Source organism: Arvicanthis niloticus, chromosome 20 (assembly GCF_011762505.2).
Source record: "Arvicanthis niloticus isolate mArvNil1 chromosome 20, mArvNil1.pat.X, whole genome shotgun sequence".
Classification (NCBI taxonomy): domain Eukaryota; kingdom Metazoa; phylum Chordata; class Mammalia; order Rodentia; family Muridae; genus Arvicanthis; species Arvicanthis niloticus.
This window is the reverse complement of record NC_047677.1, coordinates 34496322-34511419: the sequence shown is the minus strand read 5'-3', so window position 1 is coordinate 34511419 and position 15098 is coordinate 34496322. Positions and strand designations below refer to the sequence as shown.

At 42.7% G+C, this 15098-nt stretch overlaps 1 protein-coding gene across 1 annotated transcript in view; it reads right to left on the bottom strand.

Moving 5' to 3' along the window:
- Ank3 (ankyrin 3) overlaps positions 1-15098 on the bottom strand; it is a 606272-nt gene that overhangs the window by 486020 nt on the left and 105154 nt on the right. The window lies entirely within an intron of this gene.

The following is a 15098-nucleotide window of genomic DNA, read 5'->3' as shown; positions in this document are numbered from 1 at the left end:
CACCTGGCTTGTTATCATACATGAACAGGCTCCAGCATTCCAGAATGTTATCTGTCCTTGGGCAGGTGGGGCTTACAGGTGAGAGGCATTCTTTTTGTCTTTTCCAGATCTCTTACATACAATAATTTAAACTGAAAACATAAGGCTAACCATCACACCACCACTATGTCTGCTTCCTCCACCCGCCCAACACTTCCAAAGAGAAGCTGGGACCCAGGGCTGGCAGGTAACAGTGGAAATAGATAAATACAAAAAGCATCCGAGTGTCACGTAGATGTCAAAGTCACATCATAACTAGCCTTTTTTTCTTGCGTAGTGCAAACAGTTAAGGAAATGCACTCTTCCTTTGAAGTCCTTGACTCTTCTCGTTGCAAAATGACACATTGATGTGTGCACATCTGCTTGGTGTGCCTGAAGATTCAGGCAGGTATAAACATGAACTGAAAGAATTAGTCCAGCTCGCTGTCTAACACATGCATGCTTTGCCACATATCCACCTAGCATCTACACTATAGTTTCTAAGACCCAGTTAAGCACTGTTCTCTCTCGAATATGACTTGACTATCCCTGTCCCATTTCTAAGGGTGTTGGAAGCTTTGGGCAGGTGCATAGCAGGACTTTCCTGTTTTCCTGGGTGTCCTTTCTTTTCCGATTATTCAGCCCTGTGCCCATTAAAGTATAATGATATAATCCAAATGGATTAGTAAAACAGGGAGAGACAAGGTGTTCAAAGAGGCTGGCTAGCAAGTGGGTGGACTCCTTTTTGATACTTCCTTCCCTGAAACTCTACCGGTATGGTTCTCTGGGCGGGGCAATTTCCTTTCACTAGGCTAACAATTCTCTGTAGAGGCCAGTGATATTGGCAGGACTATTCACACATGAGGGACTGATGAATCATTCCTTTGATCTTCCCCCCAAATCCCTGTGTTTTACTTACACGAGCTACCGAGACCCATTCTTGAAGACAGTGTCTTGGTTGTCAGAGAATCCTAACAATACCAACAACACGAAAATGAACCGGAACTGTGGCTGCTTCTATTTGGCCCACACCCAAGTGGGATGAGTAGGCTCCATTTTCTTTTGATGTTATGAAAAACTTTCACGAAAATTAGATAGTAATAGCTCTACCACATCCAAAGGATCAATCTCAACTGCCCAGATTCCAGCTCAGCTCACGCATTATTTCTGATGCCCATATTCTAACAGCTACTGAAATAAAAGAGGTTGGAGAAGAAATCACACCTTAAAAACCAACTTCAATCGTATTTCACAGAATCTTACATCTCTCCATTGCAGTTGGTCCAAATACAATTAAGAATTTCGTGTCATAACCTGAATACTGGGAACCTATTATTTGTTACTGCCTTGGAATACCTTACTTCATCTCACTCATTTGACTGGATATAGTTGGGTCAGGGAGCAAGCAAAATCCAGAAGATGATGTAATGATCAAAATAAGCATATATTGAATTGCCTGGGAACCTGCCAGCCACGCCTGACAAAATCAAATAAGATAGTGAATTACTATGCGAATTACAGATCATCACTCTCCTTCTGTCTTAGTCAGGGTTCCTATTCCTGCACAAAACCATCATGACCAAGAAGCAAGTGGGGGGCAGGGGGAGAGAAAGGGTTTATTCAGCTTACACTTCCACATTGCTGTTCATCACCAAAGGAAGTCAGGACTAGAACTCACACAGGACAAGAAGCAGGAGCCGATGCAGAAGCCATGAAGGGGTGCTGCTTACTGGCTTGCTTCCCCTGGCTTTCTCAGCCTGCTTTCTTCTAGAACCCAGGACCACCAGCCCAGGGATGGCACCACCCACAATGGGCCCTCCCACCCTTTATCACTAATTGAGAAAATGCCTTACAGCTGGATCTCATGGAGGCATTTCCTCAAGGGAAGCTCCTTTCTCTGTGATAACCGCAGCTTGTGTCAAGTTGACACACAAAACCAGTCAGAATACCTTCTCTTCTTCAAACCCAATCCCCGTCTTATACCTATCAGATAGCTAAGATCAATAAAACAAATTGTGACAGCTCACACTGGTGTGACAGCTCACACTGGTGAGGATATGGAGTAAGGGAGACACTCACCCATGGCCGTTAGGACTGCAAACTTGTACAGCCATCACATAAAGAATCATGGCAGTTCCTTGGGAACACGGGGACTGATCTACCCCCAAAATCTGGCTCTACCACTCTTGGGCATCCACCAAAAGGATGTTTTATCCTACCAAAGAGTTGGATACATGCTCGCCCGTCTTCATTGCTGTTCCTTGTCAGAGCCAGAAATGGTGGTTTATTTACACAATGGAGTGTAAATAAACCATCATCGCTCAGCCATCAAAAAAAAATATGGAATCATAAGTTTGCAGATAAATGGATGAGACTAGAAAAAAATAAATAATCTTGACCGAGGTAATTTAGACCCCAAAAGAATAATATGGTATGTATTAGTTTATGTGTGGATATTAGCTATTGAGTCAATGGTGAGCGAGCTACAATTTAGAGAATCACATGTTAGACATAGAATAAGTGACTGGGGGTGGGGGAGGGCAGGTAGCTCTCCCTAGAGAAGGGAATTAGAACAGATATTTATGGATGAACAGTGGGGATTTGAATAGGAGGGTCAAATCAGGATGGGGAGGGGAGAGGGGTGAGAGCGTGAATGCAGGGATAGAGTTATAAGCAATGGCTCCTGGAGGGGTAGTAGAGAAACTGAATACAGTAGAAGCTTCCTAAATATGTATATACATATGTGAAGGTGGTCTAAATGAAATCTCTGAATAACAGGAGGAACATAGCCCCACCTGTCACTAAATGAAGCTTCCACTACCAGGATTGGCTAACACTGAATTGTGCTGTTGCTCAAAGGGGTCCCATGGGAACCCCCAAACAACCTAGACTGTTGCTAAGACTATATAGTTTGCTCTCCACAAAACTGAGGGCAAGGCTCTATGACTGAAGATCACACCTTCATAGCTCATTGAGGTGCAGAAATAGAGCTGGTGCCTCCATGAAGCCTTCATCCCTATATGCTAGCATCTTTGGTCCAGGAAGGTTCTCTGCTGGCAACCAAAGGAAAACGGCAAACACCAACCCAGCTACAAACCCTTCGATCTACAATGGTGGCCTGCCTACAAGGCGAGTTAGCGCAATAGTGATACCAAAAGTCTTGGTCTGAACTAATCAAGATCTGATTTGACTTAAGGCCCACTCCACCAGATCCATACCTAACACTTTAAACTAGATAGGCCAAGGACCACACAAAAATTAAATACTATTGTTCCACTAAAAGAACATAGCAATAAGATTACTCCTAAAACCATTCTGATTTAGTCAGAGATGAGTGCCTTGCTCAGCCATCACTAAAGACGATTCCTCCTGCAGCAGATGGGCACAAACACAGAGACCCACAGGCAGGTGTGAGATATTATGCAGAGAGTGAGTTACTTTGTAACACTTAACCCTAAACAGGAATTCTCCATCAAATCCCTCCTCTCAGGGTTCAGGGAAGATGGCAGAAGAGGAGGCAGAAAGAGTCTAAGAGCCAGAGGGGATGAAGGAGACCACTAAAACAAGGCCCTTTAAATCAACAGGCTTGGCACACATAGGAATTCACAGAGGCTGAGGCAGCATGTGCAGGGCGCCATGGGTCTGCACCAAACAGGGTCCTAGAGCTGAAAGGAGAAGTGGACAGTGGACACATGTCGCCATCCCTAACCCAGAAGCTATCTTCTGTTAGTTAACTACTGGCAAGGGAAGAATTAATTTTCCTCAAGGGAGGCTCACCAAGGGAACAAAACATCCTTAGGAGTAGGCCCCATGCCCAGAAGTAAATGGTCAAAAGCAAAGGAATTCAATGAGTCTTAGGAAGTTCCTTGCCTTAGATTTGTGGCAGGACTCTGTCTCTGTCTCTGTGTCTCTCACTGTCTCTGTCTCTATCTGTCTCTGTCTCTGTCTCTCTGTCTGTTCTCTCTCTCTCTCTCTCTCTCTCTCTCTCTCTCTCTCACTGTTTTACCCTATAGGTCAGTTGTGTATATCTGTTGGCTTTCAGGTTGGTATTTTTATGGGATTCTTAAGTGTTGCTTGTCACTTGAACAAGTGAATGTCTGACTCTGTATCTGTTTCTTGTGCCTGTTCATGGAGTCTTTTCCTTCTGTTTGTTTTCTCCTCCTCTGATACATTAGTTTTTGTTTTATCTTATTAATATTATATTAGTTATATTCCCTTAGAAGCCTGTTCGTTGTCTCCTAAGAGACAGAAAGGTTTGGATTTGGATGGAGGGGAAGGCAGAGAGGAACTAGGAGGAGTAGAGGGAGGGGAAACAGTAGTCAGGGTGTATTATATGAACAAAAAAGTTATTTAAAAGAAAAGGGGAAAATAAGCCTACATTGAAAGTAAAGATGCTGCCTTAACTTTATGTGATCACCTCCAACCACTGTGAGGTTTAATAACTATGTACAATAACTCCCTTGAATGAGTCTTTGCCTAGCTTGGGCCCCAGCATCATCTGGAATCTCAGTGTTCAATGTGGCAACACTATCATGTTAGGACAGCTTTGGTGATAGGGTGGGTCGGCTACCTAGCACAGCTCTCATGACCTCATTCCAGACTGTCCCTCCAACCACGAAGTCTCCTATATGCATGCAGTACCAGTAGAGGCCAGAAGAGGGCAGAGGCTCTTCTGAAGCTGTCAGTTTTGAACCCCTGGGAGGTGGGTGCTAGGACCTGAACCCAGGTCCTCTGCAAACACAAACGTTCTTAACTGCTGAACCACCCAGATAGTCCTTAGTACTGAATTTTTATAGGCAAACACGCCTCTAATTTTAAGTGGTTTATAAATTTAAAACATGGTGAGATGATTTAAAAAGAAAAAAAAAAAAAGGAAGAGAAACGGCTCTGGGTTTTATCATGCACCATCTAAGTTGCCGAGTACTGTAAAAATATCAAGAGTTATGTCTACTGTCATCTCAAGTAGTCTCAATCTCTGATAGTAGCTGCCAAAATATTATTCTGTTGTTTTAATTTGTATTTCTTTACTAGGACAGTTAAAGCCTCTTCAAGTTTATTAATCTTCATTTCCTTTTGTGTATATATATGCATGTGCATGTGTGTGAGCGTGCACACACACGCGCCTGTGTGTGTGTGTGTGTGTGTGTGTATGTGTGTGTGTGTGTGTGTTCGCATGCATGTGTGAGTCCAACAGCCCTGGCTGTCCTGGAACTTACTTTGTAGACCAGGCTGGAATCAAACCCACAGATTCCCCTTCTTCTCCCTCCTGAGTGCTGGGGTTAAAGACCTGGGCCACCATGCTCAGCTAATCTCTTTCATTTACAATGTAACCAACTTTATCTTGGTGACCACAGTCAATCAGGATAATTAGGTGAGACGAATGTAAGGTTGAGCCTATAGAACAAAGTAGTAAAGAACACAGAGTACCCTAAATCAAAATGAAGACTAGATAACTGGTTGGGGATATAACTACCATCCCTTCTGTGTTTAGTTAACACAAACCCAGCATGACTGCTATAAACATACACAAACTTTGCAGATTCTAGAATACCTCTTATATGTATTTTGAAAGCAGTAAGACTTGTTTCCAAGTAGACTGAAGTCAGGATAAAATCTACTTTGTTCCAGGACATGGCATGAAACTTGATCTTCTGGCCGTGTGAACTGTAAAATCCTACAAATTTACAAGAAAGCTATCTGGTGCTGGAAAGATGGCTCAGCAGTAATAAAATAAAATAAAATAAAATAAAAATGGGTACCGCTCAGTCCAGAGTTCTGAGTTTCCATGTAAAATGATTCACAGCTGCCTGCAGCTTCAGTTCCATGGGATCCAATGGCCTCTTCTGCCCTCTGCTAACACTACACACACACACACACACACACACACACACACACACACACACACACACACTTAGAAAAAACTTTTTCATTAAAGACAAATCCAACATTTCAACTCATAATGATTTAAAAACTAAAAGTATGCCCATCCAGAAACTGAAAATATCCCCCAAATGGTGGGAAAGGAAAATTTTCACAAGAAGCCAGGTTCTACTGTTCTATCCAGGTATTTTTCAGGCTTGGAAGGTAGAAAAATAAATTCTCAAAAATAAAGTCACCTCAAGGTGCTCTTCTACATGGGAGACAGTATTTAGGGGGGAACTCACCACGATGCCTAGGCAACTGTGTATCATCTTTAAAAACTCACTCCTGACCCACCTGCAGATTCTTCTGGTTCAGGACAATATTCTGAAGCCTGAGTATCTTTTCTCATTAATAGTAGGAAGCAGAAAAGGGAGATTTATTCAGTGTGGATACATTGGGAATCAGAATAAAGAGACAGAGTGACTCCCCAAAATCCTGCTTCCGAGTCCTGAGGTAATGAACATTAATGGAGAACCAAAGGTTTGCACATGTAAGCAGTTCCATTCATGGTGTGTGGATAGCCCACTGCTGACCTAGTGTCATCTGCGCTTCAGCCAAGCTGTCTGACAAGTTGATTGAACTCTTTCAGAGAGACAACTCCCCCCCCCCCCCCCCCCCCCCCCCCCCCCCCCCCGTGGGAGGCACTTTCCTTCTCCCAGCCTGATATTCCTGGGAAAATTCCCATCTCTTTGGAGTCCATAGTCTGATGATTTAGAGACACAAAGTATCTCTTAGACCAGTGGTTCTCAACCCCTTGGGTGTCAAAAACCCCTTTCACAGGAGTTGCCTAACACCATCAGAAAACACAGATGTTTATATTATGATTCATAATGGTAGCAAAATTACAGTTATGAAGTAGCAACAAAATAATTTTATGGTTGGGGGATCACCACAACACCAGGAGGAGCTGTATTAAAGGGTCGCAGCATTAGGGAGGCCGAGGACCACAAGCTTAGACTGTATTCATATATGTCAGGCCTATTAAAACTCCCCAGTTCCTGTTCTAGCATGTCAATTTTGATGGGCAATCTTTACGCCTGGAACAAATATAATAAACAGAATGTAAGTAGGAGCCAGGGTCAGAACATGTTCAATTAGGGCCAGGCAGCCATGTATAGGAACATTCTTCATCACCTCTTAGCTCTTGTTTTTTTGGGGGCGGGCTGGCACAAGCACCTCCATCTAAGAAACCTATTCAATGTGTGTAGCAGGATGGTTCCTGCTGCTGCTACATTGTTTGCAGTGGAGCTGATGAGGGAGGAGCTAATGTGGGAGGAGCGAAGAGAGAGAAGAAGAGGAAGGGGAGGAGACAAAGGAGAGAGGGGAAAGAGAGAAGATGGCTGGAGATGTCCGCATGTCTTTAGCAGTCTCAGGTAGTTATTCATATCTAGGCTAGTTAATTGGGTTAACAATTCTAATTGTGTGGGCATCTTGCTAATTGAGCATTTCCAAATATATAAATATTAGATAGTATTTAAACATTAAGAATCTCATTTCTACCCGGTACCAGGAGGATGGCAGGTATTATCATGGGCTTACCCAACATTGTGGAGAGCATGGTGGGTTGGCAGAGCCAGCTATGACGCTGGCATCTCCGGGGTCTAGTTGTGGCACATGTGTCCCCTGGCTGATTCTAGCTGTGGCTCGCTTGGCTTCTGGCCGCTGAACACGTTGGCCTGAGCTAAGCAGAGCCACACTGCCAATTGGATAGCAGAGCCATGTGCAGCTTTTAAATTATTTACCATAACAAATGTGTGCAACCTGTAAGATCCCAACCCAAATCCTGTATCACCAGTATCATTTTGCATGTATACAACAAACCTGGCACAGTATTTATTCGTTTGTAAGCACCACAGGTTGGGCATTCCAACTATGAAAATCCAAGATCAGAACTTACTTGAACACCACCATCAAAGAAAAAGTGGAAAATACAAAATTTAGATAAAAAAAATTAAAATTAAAAAATAAAACATTAATAAAAACAACATAAAATTGCCTCCAAGCTGTGTGTATAAGGGTATAAGGTGAACAGGAAACACAAACCTGTATTTTAGACATAGAATCCATCTCCAAACATTATATATATATTTGTGTGTGTATGTATATATACACAGACACAAATATTCCAAAACTAAGCCACTTCTGACCCCAAGCATTTCAGACAACGAATATTCAGCCTAGGGGCTGAGAAGCACTCAGTAGTTTAGAGCACTAGCTGCTCTTCCTCAGGACCCAGGTTTGGTTCCCAGCACCCCCATGGCAGCTCACAACAAGCTATACGTGCATTTCCAGAGGAGCTGACACCTCCATTTGGCCTCTGCAGATACCAGCCATGCATTTGATACATAGATACACATGCAGGCAAAACATTCAGACACACCAAACAAACTTTTTTTATCTGGAAAAAAAAACCAACAACAACAGAGAAAAATTCAGCTTCTTTCACATGAATTGACAAGCTAGATTTACATAAGGCCTGCGTCAAATATCTAACTAAAACGTGGATGACTGTCCATCATCCCTTTTGCTGTCGTGGGAGTGGACATTAACACAGACATCTCAGCAGGGGGCTTCCAACATATCAAAATATATATAAAGATAGTAGCTCAAGTTTTCGTAGTGTGTCCCATTTCTATACTCTGAACAATCTCACCTCAGGAATGGTCTTCTTCCTCCCTCACTGCCCTTCCAATCAAAGCCCAAAGTTGGGTGAGGAGCTGACTGGAAATGAGGGCTGAGAGAACACATGCTACACCAACTACTCCCCCCCCTTTTTTTTTTCCAGCTAAATAGCAAATGGCTCATTATTAAGATGATGTCAAAACAATGTTCTCAAAACTCAGCAAAATGTTCTTAGCATTTTGTTTAATATTAAGAGCATGAAAAATGTCCAAAAAAAAAAAAAAAAAGAAAGAAAGAAAAAGAAAAGAAGAAGACACCTAAAAGAGTCAGAAAGGTCTTACGATTCATAATTCCCCTGACGTTATACCTTTTGTTGTTGTTGTTGTTATTAATTATTATTATTTTATGAGTTTATTTTGCCTGCATGTACCTCTGTGTACCACATGTGCCTGGTGCTTGAAGAGGTCGGTGAGCCTCCATGTAGGTGCTAGGACTCAAACCCAGGTCCTCTGCAGCAATAAAAAGTGCTTTTTAACAACAGAGCCGACTATCCAGTGTTGAAGTTAGCCCTTTGTAATGAAGTCCCATGCCTGTCTCTGAAACTTTCCTTCCATTCTTTGCATTGGCCAGATGCCCAACAGGACTCTACATAGCAGAGTTAGACTGACAGATTTCCACTCTGTTGGGAAGATATTCATTAGGCCTGCAGTACATACCATGGCTAAGTCAAGAACTGAGGAGGCAGGCCATCATGGCCATAGTCCTATAGACCTGAGATCACAGTGTATCTCAGGATGGACCCTTAACATGAGAGATGGAGGCTGAACATTCCATTTCCGGTCTAAAGGTCTTTTATGTGGAGAGTCTCTATTAAGGTTATTAGCAATATGCTGATGGATATGAAAGCTAATGCCTTCAGGATAGATGCTAACATACCAGATCCTGACATCTGGCCAGCTGTCAAGGAAGACAGGCAAGGAAGCTGGACTGCAAAAAGGGAGTATGGTGTATAGTCAAGAAACGCTTGGAACATCTGGCCTGGAGTTGGAAGGGGGACTTTTTACTTGCTCTGACTATAAACCTCATGTGGTTTGGCTGTAACTCCTGTTATTTAGCAATGTTTGACAGTAAAGAGAAGTGCATACTAAAATAATCGTAAGAAACACAACAAAGAATGGAACAGGAAATCCAGAAATCTGGCAGAGATGTTGAAGCTGAGGACCCCAAACTAACTGTAAGAGAGAACCTTGAAGGTGGATTTGAGAAACAAAGCTTGAGAGAGATCAAACAAATACCAAAGTAAGACCTTTGAACATCCCAGGTTCCCTCAAGGCTTACCTGCTTCCTGATTAGGAAGCAGAACTCAAAGGAACTATACTTTTCAAGGACGACAATCATTTTAATAATTACCTCAAATGTGGCCACACACAAAAACAGAAAAACGGACTTCCAGGGTGTGGTAATGAGGGCCATGGAGGGTGATGGGCAGGGATTGGTTGCAGAGCACTGAATTCAAGTCCAACATGGACTTGTATCCTCTGTCAGAGCAAAAGAACTCACACTGTCTATTAAACAATATTAGGAAAATTTTGGGCCAGCCCTAACTATGGCCCTCTCACTCTCTTCTATATAGAGCAAAGGTACTTAATTTGTGAGTCATGACCCTTTTAATGGTTGACTGACCCTTTCATAGAGGTCACCTAAGGTCACTGGGAAACACAGATGATATTTGTATTAGGATTCAGAACAGCAGCAAAAGTAGTTAGGAAATTGCAATGGAAATATTTTTATGGTTGGGGGTCAGCACAGCATGAGGAACCATACTAAACAGTTACAGCATTAGGAAGGTTGATAGCCGCTGCTCTAGGGTCTTCACTGTGGTAACACTCTCTGCACACCACTGCCATTCACTGGGAAAGATGCTGCACACTGTGCTGGATATGACCATCTCTTTGGAGGAGGTTGGGGGGAAGCCTGTGTTTGGGGGTAGCAAAGGAACTGTCTCTGATAGTGACACCCTGGCATACAGGGATACACAGGTGGGCAGGGCAGCTAGTCCTCCACAGCAGTGACCACAGTACATACTACTCCCAGGACAAAGTAGTTAGAAGTAAACATCTTCCCACTTCTCCCTCTTACTTCTTCCCAGCCCAGAGAAGACTATGAAACTGGAGGGAGAGACAATGGCCCTGGAGTCAAGTTGTAAACAGAGTTTTGTTTTTTGTTTGTTTGTTTGTTTTTGTTTTTTGGTGTTTTGGGTTTTTTGTTTGTTTGTTTTTCGAGACAAGGTTTCTCTGTGTAGCCCTGGCTGTCCTGGAACTCACTCTGTAGACCAGGCTGGCCTCAAACTCAGAAATCCGCCTGCCTCTGCCTCCCAAGTGCTGGGATTAAAGGCGAGCGCCACCACTGCCCAGCAGTAAATAGAGTTTTGACCTTATCTTCCTAACATGAAGCTCATTGGCACCTCAGATTCATCCTGCCTCCTAGGTTCTCAAACACCATGACTAGAGAGACTTCCGGAAGAAAGTAGACACGAGCTAAGAGCTATTTAGTAGGATAAAAATCTTTGTCTTCTTATGACCAGAATCTTAATCACAGCAATAGAAGTTCCCCAAGTGACTGATGAGACAAAAGACATACAATGGTACAGACAGCAGATAGGTTTTGTAGACCAGCCTGTTTTCCTATGCTTACGCAGGTAGCAATGGTACCTGCGTAATTTCTACGTCTAAAGAGGCAACTCCAACTCGTTGTTCCAATATAGACATTGTCTGCTTAGTATCATGACTCCATTCGCCCTGGGGATCTACCAGACAAGCCTTGATTGAGCAATTACTCAGTCAGCAGGTACAATCACCTATGCATGGCCCAAATAGCTAATTTAGGGTTACATCTATGTTCTGGCTCACTTCGCCGTTCAGTCTGTAATAACACTCACAATCTTGTCATGCTACCGGACATCACATTAGTTGATATCATATTCAATATTATGGAGTAAAATGACATCACACTAGTTGATGTCATCGCCAACATTATGGAGTAAGATGCTAAAGACTGTGGTGTTCGTAGAGTGGATGCATCAAAGAATACCAGTGTCAGCGTGGGACAGAAGACAACTCCTGGTGACAGTAATGGGGTTTACTGTAAGAAACATTACATTCCATTACTCAAGTCCCTACTCAAACAACTTCTGTGGTATTCTGTGCTTCTCAGCTTGCTGGGACATCCCTGCTTCTACTGTAGTTCCAAGCCTTGTTCCCCTTGCTTCTATCCAACTCTGAAAGCCCCTTGGTACTCTTCAGGCAGGTTCATTCCCTGCTTAAGTTACGCTGGATCAGTTCCTTGTTCATAACAAAGGACAATATGCTAAAAAGACTTGAAATGATTGGATCTAAGTGGCTAGGAACTGGAAGGCCACCAATTGATTATGACTATACTTAGGACACACACCACTGAAGTCATGGAGAGACGGGAGGGACGTCAGGTGAAGGATTTTTACGTCTAAAGAGGCAAGACTTTTTTCTTTTGTGCATTTTTATTTTTTTTTTAAGACAGGGTTTCTCTGTGGAGCCCAGGCTATACTGGAAATTGCTTTGTAGACCAGGCTGGCCTTAAACTCATAGAGATCCACCTGCCTCTGTTTCCCATGTGCTGGGATTAAAGGTGTGCACCACCACCTCCCAGCTACATGTACTTCTTAATCATACTGTGATAGACTGTCTGGGGTGTGTAGTGACTATATAAAGGATGCTGTCATTAAAGGTAACACTCTATAATGTACCCTCCAGATAGCCCAGATTCTGGGAAAGAGAATGGAGAAGAAGTACATGGTTGTAGGGTTCTTTCCTCTTTAGGTCCCATGGAAACAACTTAGAATTTGTTAGTCAAGAATTGTGAGTGAACCTCTATATCTTTGCTGAGATCAGTTTGACTTGAAATCTTCAGAGATGTCAAGGGCTGCAAAAGTGGAAAGAGAGCTTGTTCTTAAATGGATCCAACACACACTTCCAGTTCCTTTTTGTACCTTTTAAATAATTGTCACCATCACAGGTGTCCCCTAGTCCAAAACAAAAAACAAAAAAAAAACAAAAAACAAAAACAAAAACAAAAAAAAACCACATGACAATGCTTTTGCCCAGCCATTGATATTCTATGCCCAGGATGTAAAGAATGTGTTCTAAGCAAATCATGAGAGTTGTGGCATAATAAATGAGCAGGGCTTTTAATGGATTTTTGTCCCTTGTTCTCTGGCTTTATGCTCTCTACTTGCTTTCAGGAGAATCTAGTACTTGAGGGTAGGAACTGTAGACACATCAGGAACAGCCATAAGAGACTCAGCCTCCAGATCTTATCCATGAAGCAAATCAACTCTTTAATATGAAATGGGGGAAACGCTGCTTCCTAGCAAGTATAATAGTTTAGTAAGTATGAGCAAAGATTATTAGCATCCTTTAGGCAAGTGGTTCTCAACCATCCTAATGCTGTGGCCCTTTAATACAGTTCCTCAGGTTCTGGTGACCCCCAAACCATAAAACTATTTTCATTGGTACTTCATAATGATAATTTTCTTACTGTTATGAATACTAATGATAATATCTGAAGTGCAAGATGTCTGATATGCAACCCCTGTGAAAGGGCCATTCAACTCCCCAAAGAGGTCACGACACAGGTTGAGAAATGCTGCTTTAGCATGCCTCAGGCTGGCTGGACCAGTGTGGATTTACCATAAGAAAATTAAGCTTACCAGGCGGTGGTGGCGCACGTCTTTAATCCCAGCACTTGGGAGGCAGAGGCAGGCGGATTTCTGAGTTCGAGGCTAGCCTGGTCTACAGAGTGAGTTCCAGGACAGTCAGAGCTACACAGAGAAACCCTGTCTCGAAAAACCAAAAAAAAAAAGAAAGAAAGAAAGAAAGAAAGAAAGAAAGAAAGAAAGAAAGAAAGAAAGAAAGAAAAAAGAAAATTAAGCTTGTACTAGAGGTAATTTTAATGAATGAAAGTATTACGAGAAAAAAAAAAACATGCTTACGCCAAGAAACTATGGTGCAGGGTACAGCGCTTCCTTCCCTCTGGTTCTTTTGCAGACAGACATGTCAAATTTGAAAAAAAATTTCAGAGGACTAAGTAGGTTTGTGAGCAAGATGCCTGTAACCTTTAGATTTTCTTCCGGGATAAACATCGATATAGTCCTTACCTATTGTAGGAGGAGCTAAGGTGGGAGGAGTAAGGAGAGGAAGAGGAAAAGGAAGAGGAGGAGCTAGAGAGGGCAGAGATGTAGGAGGATGAAAAGCCACGCAGGTATGGAGAGCAGTCCTGGGTACAACTTGTATTTAGGTTAGCTAATTGGGAAACACCTCTGATTGTATGGGCATATTGTTATTGAACATTACCAAACATATAACACCTTTGATTAATTTTTAAGCATTAGTCTCATTTCCTACCAGGCCCACGTGGATGGTGGGATGGTCTGGGAGCAGCCCAGCCTTGCAGAGCCATCTCCCACACTGGCGTCTTGTGGGTGGCAGGGCCGGTGTCTCTGGCCACCTGAGCCGGCAGCTTGAGCCGATGGCCTGAACCGCAGCAGCAGCAAGAACACGCTGCTGCTTGTGACCTCAGGCCTAGCCTAGTCAGGAAGATGGCAGCTGATTAAGAACAAGCCAAGTTTGAGTGCTGCCGTTTTAAAATATCACCCTCAACGACCTATATGTATTAAGATGGAAGACTCGGAACCAGCTTCAATTTCCCAATGTACTAAAATACAAATTTGGGTATAGCGTGTTTGCATGGTCCCACCAGCCTTTCTTCCTGCACGCCAGCCAATATGGGACAAGTGACGAAGATTTATAGAAGAGCTTTACATGTTCAAACTCATCAAGAAATTGTGTTTTTAATAAAAGATTTATCACCTCCATTTTTTCATGTATGGGTGTTCCCCATGTATGCACTGCCCAGCAATGCCCAAAGAGGGTGTGCGATTCTGGAGAACCATAAGTCACTATGTAGTCTGGGACCTGAAAACTGGGTCCTCGGCAAGAGCAGTAAGCACTCTTAACCCCTGAACCACCTCTCCAGACCCAGAATTGCCCTTTTAATTAAAAAAAAAAAAAAAAAAAATGTGAGAAAAATCTAAATATTTCTCCTTTTCCTTCTTTGTCCCCTGAACCTGTCCATGTACCTATGGACTTTTCTGCTGACGTTTCCCTCTTCTCCCCTGGATGGTGTATGTGAACACAGCCACAGTGGAAAACAGTACAGTCTCTACCATAAAGTATTGTAGGACAGTTCCTACAATAAACTCTCATGTGTTTCAGACCATCCATCACTTAACATGCCTGTGTGTTCTGCATGGCTCTCCCAATATGAATACATATATATTAAGAAATGAATATATTAGTTTAATAAAAGACGTGTTGAACCTCTTTTTTCAAAGTCTAGATTTTTAAATATAAAAACTCCTATCTGGCTCTCTCAGTGTTATTCGTTCAAAACAATTAAGCCATTCCTTATTCACACAACTTGAAAACGACCCCACAGAGGTA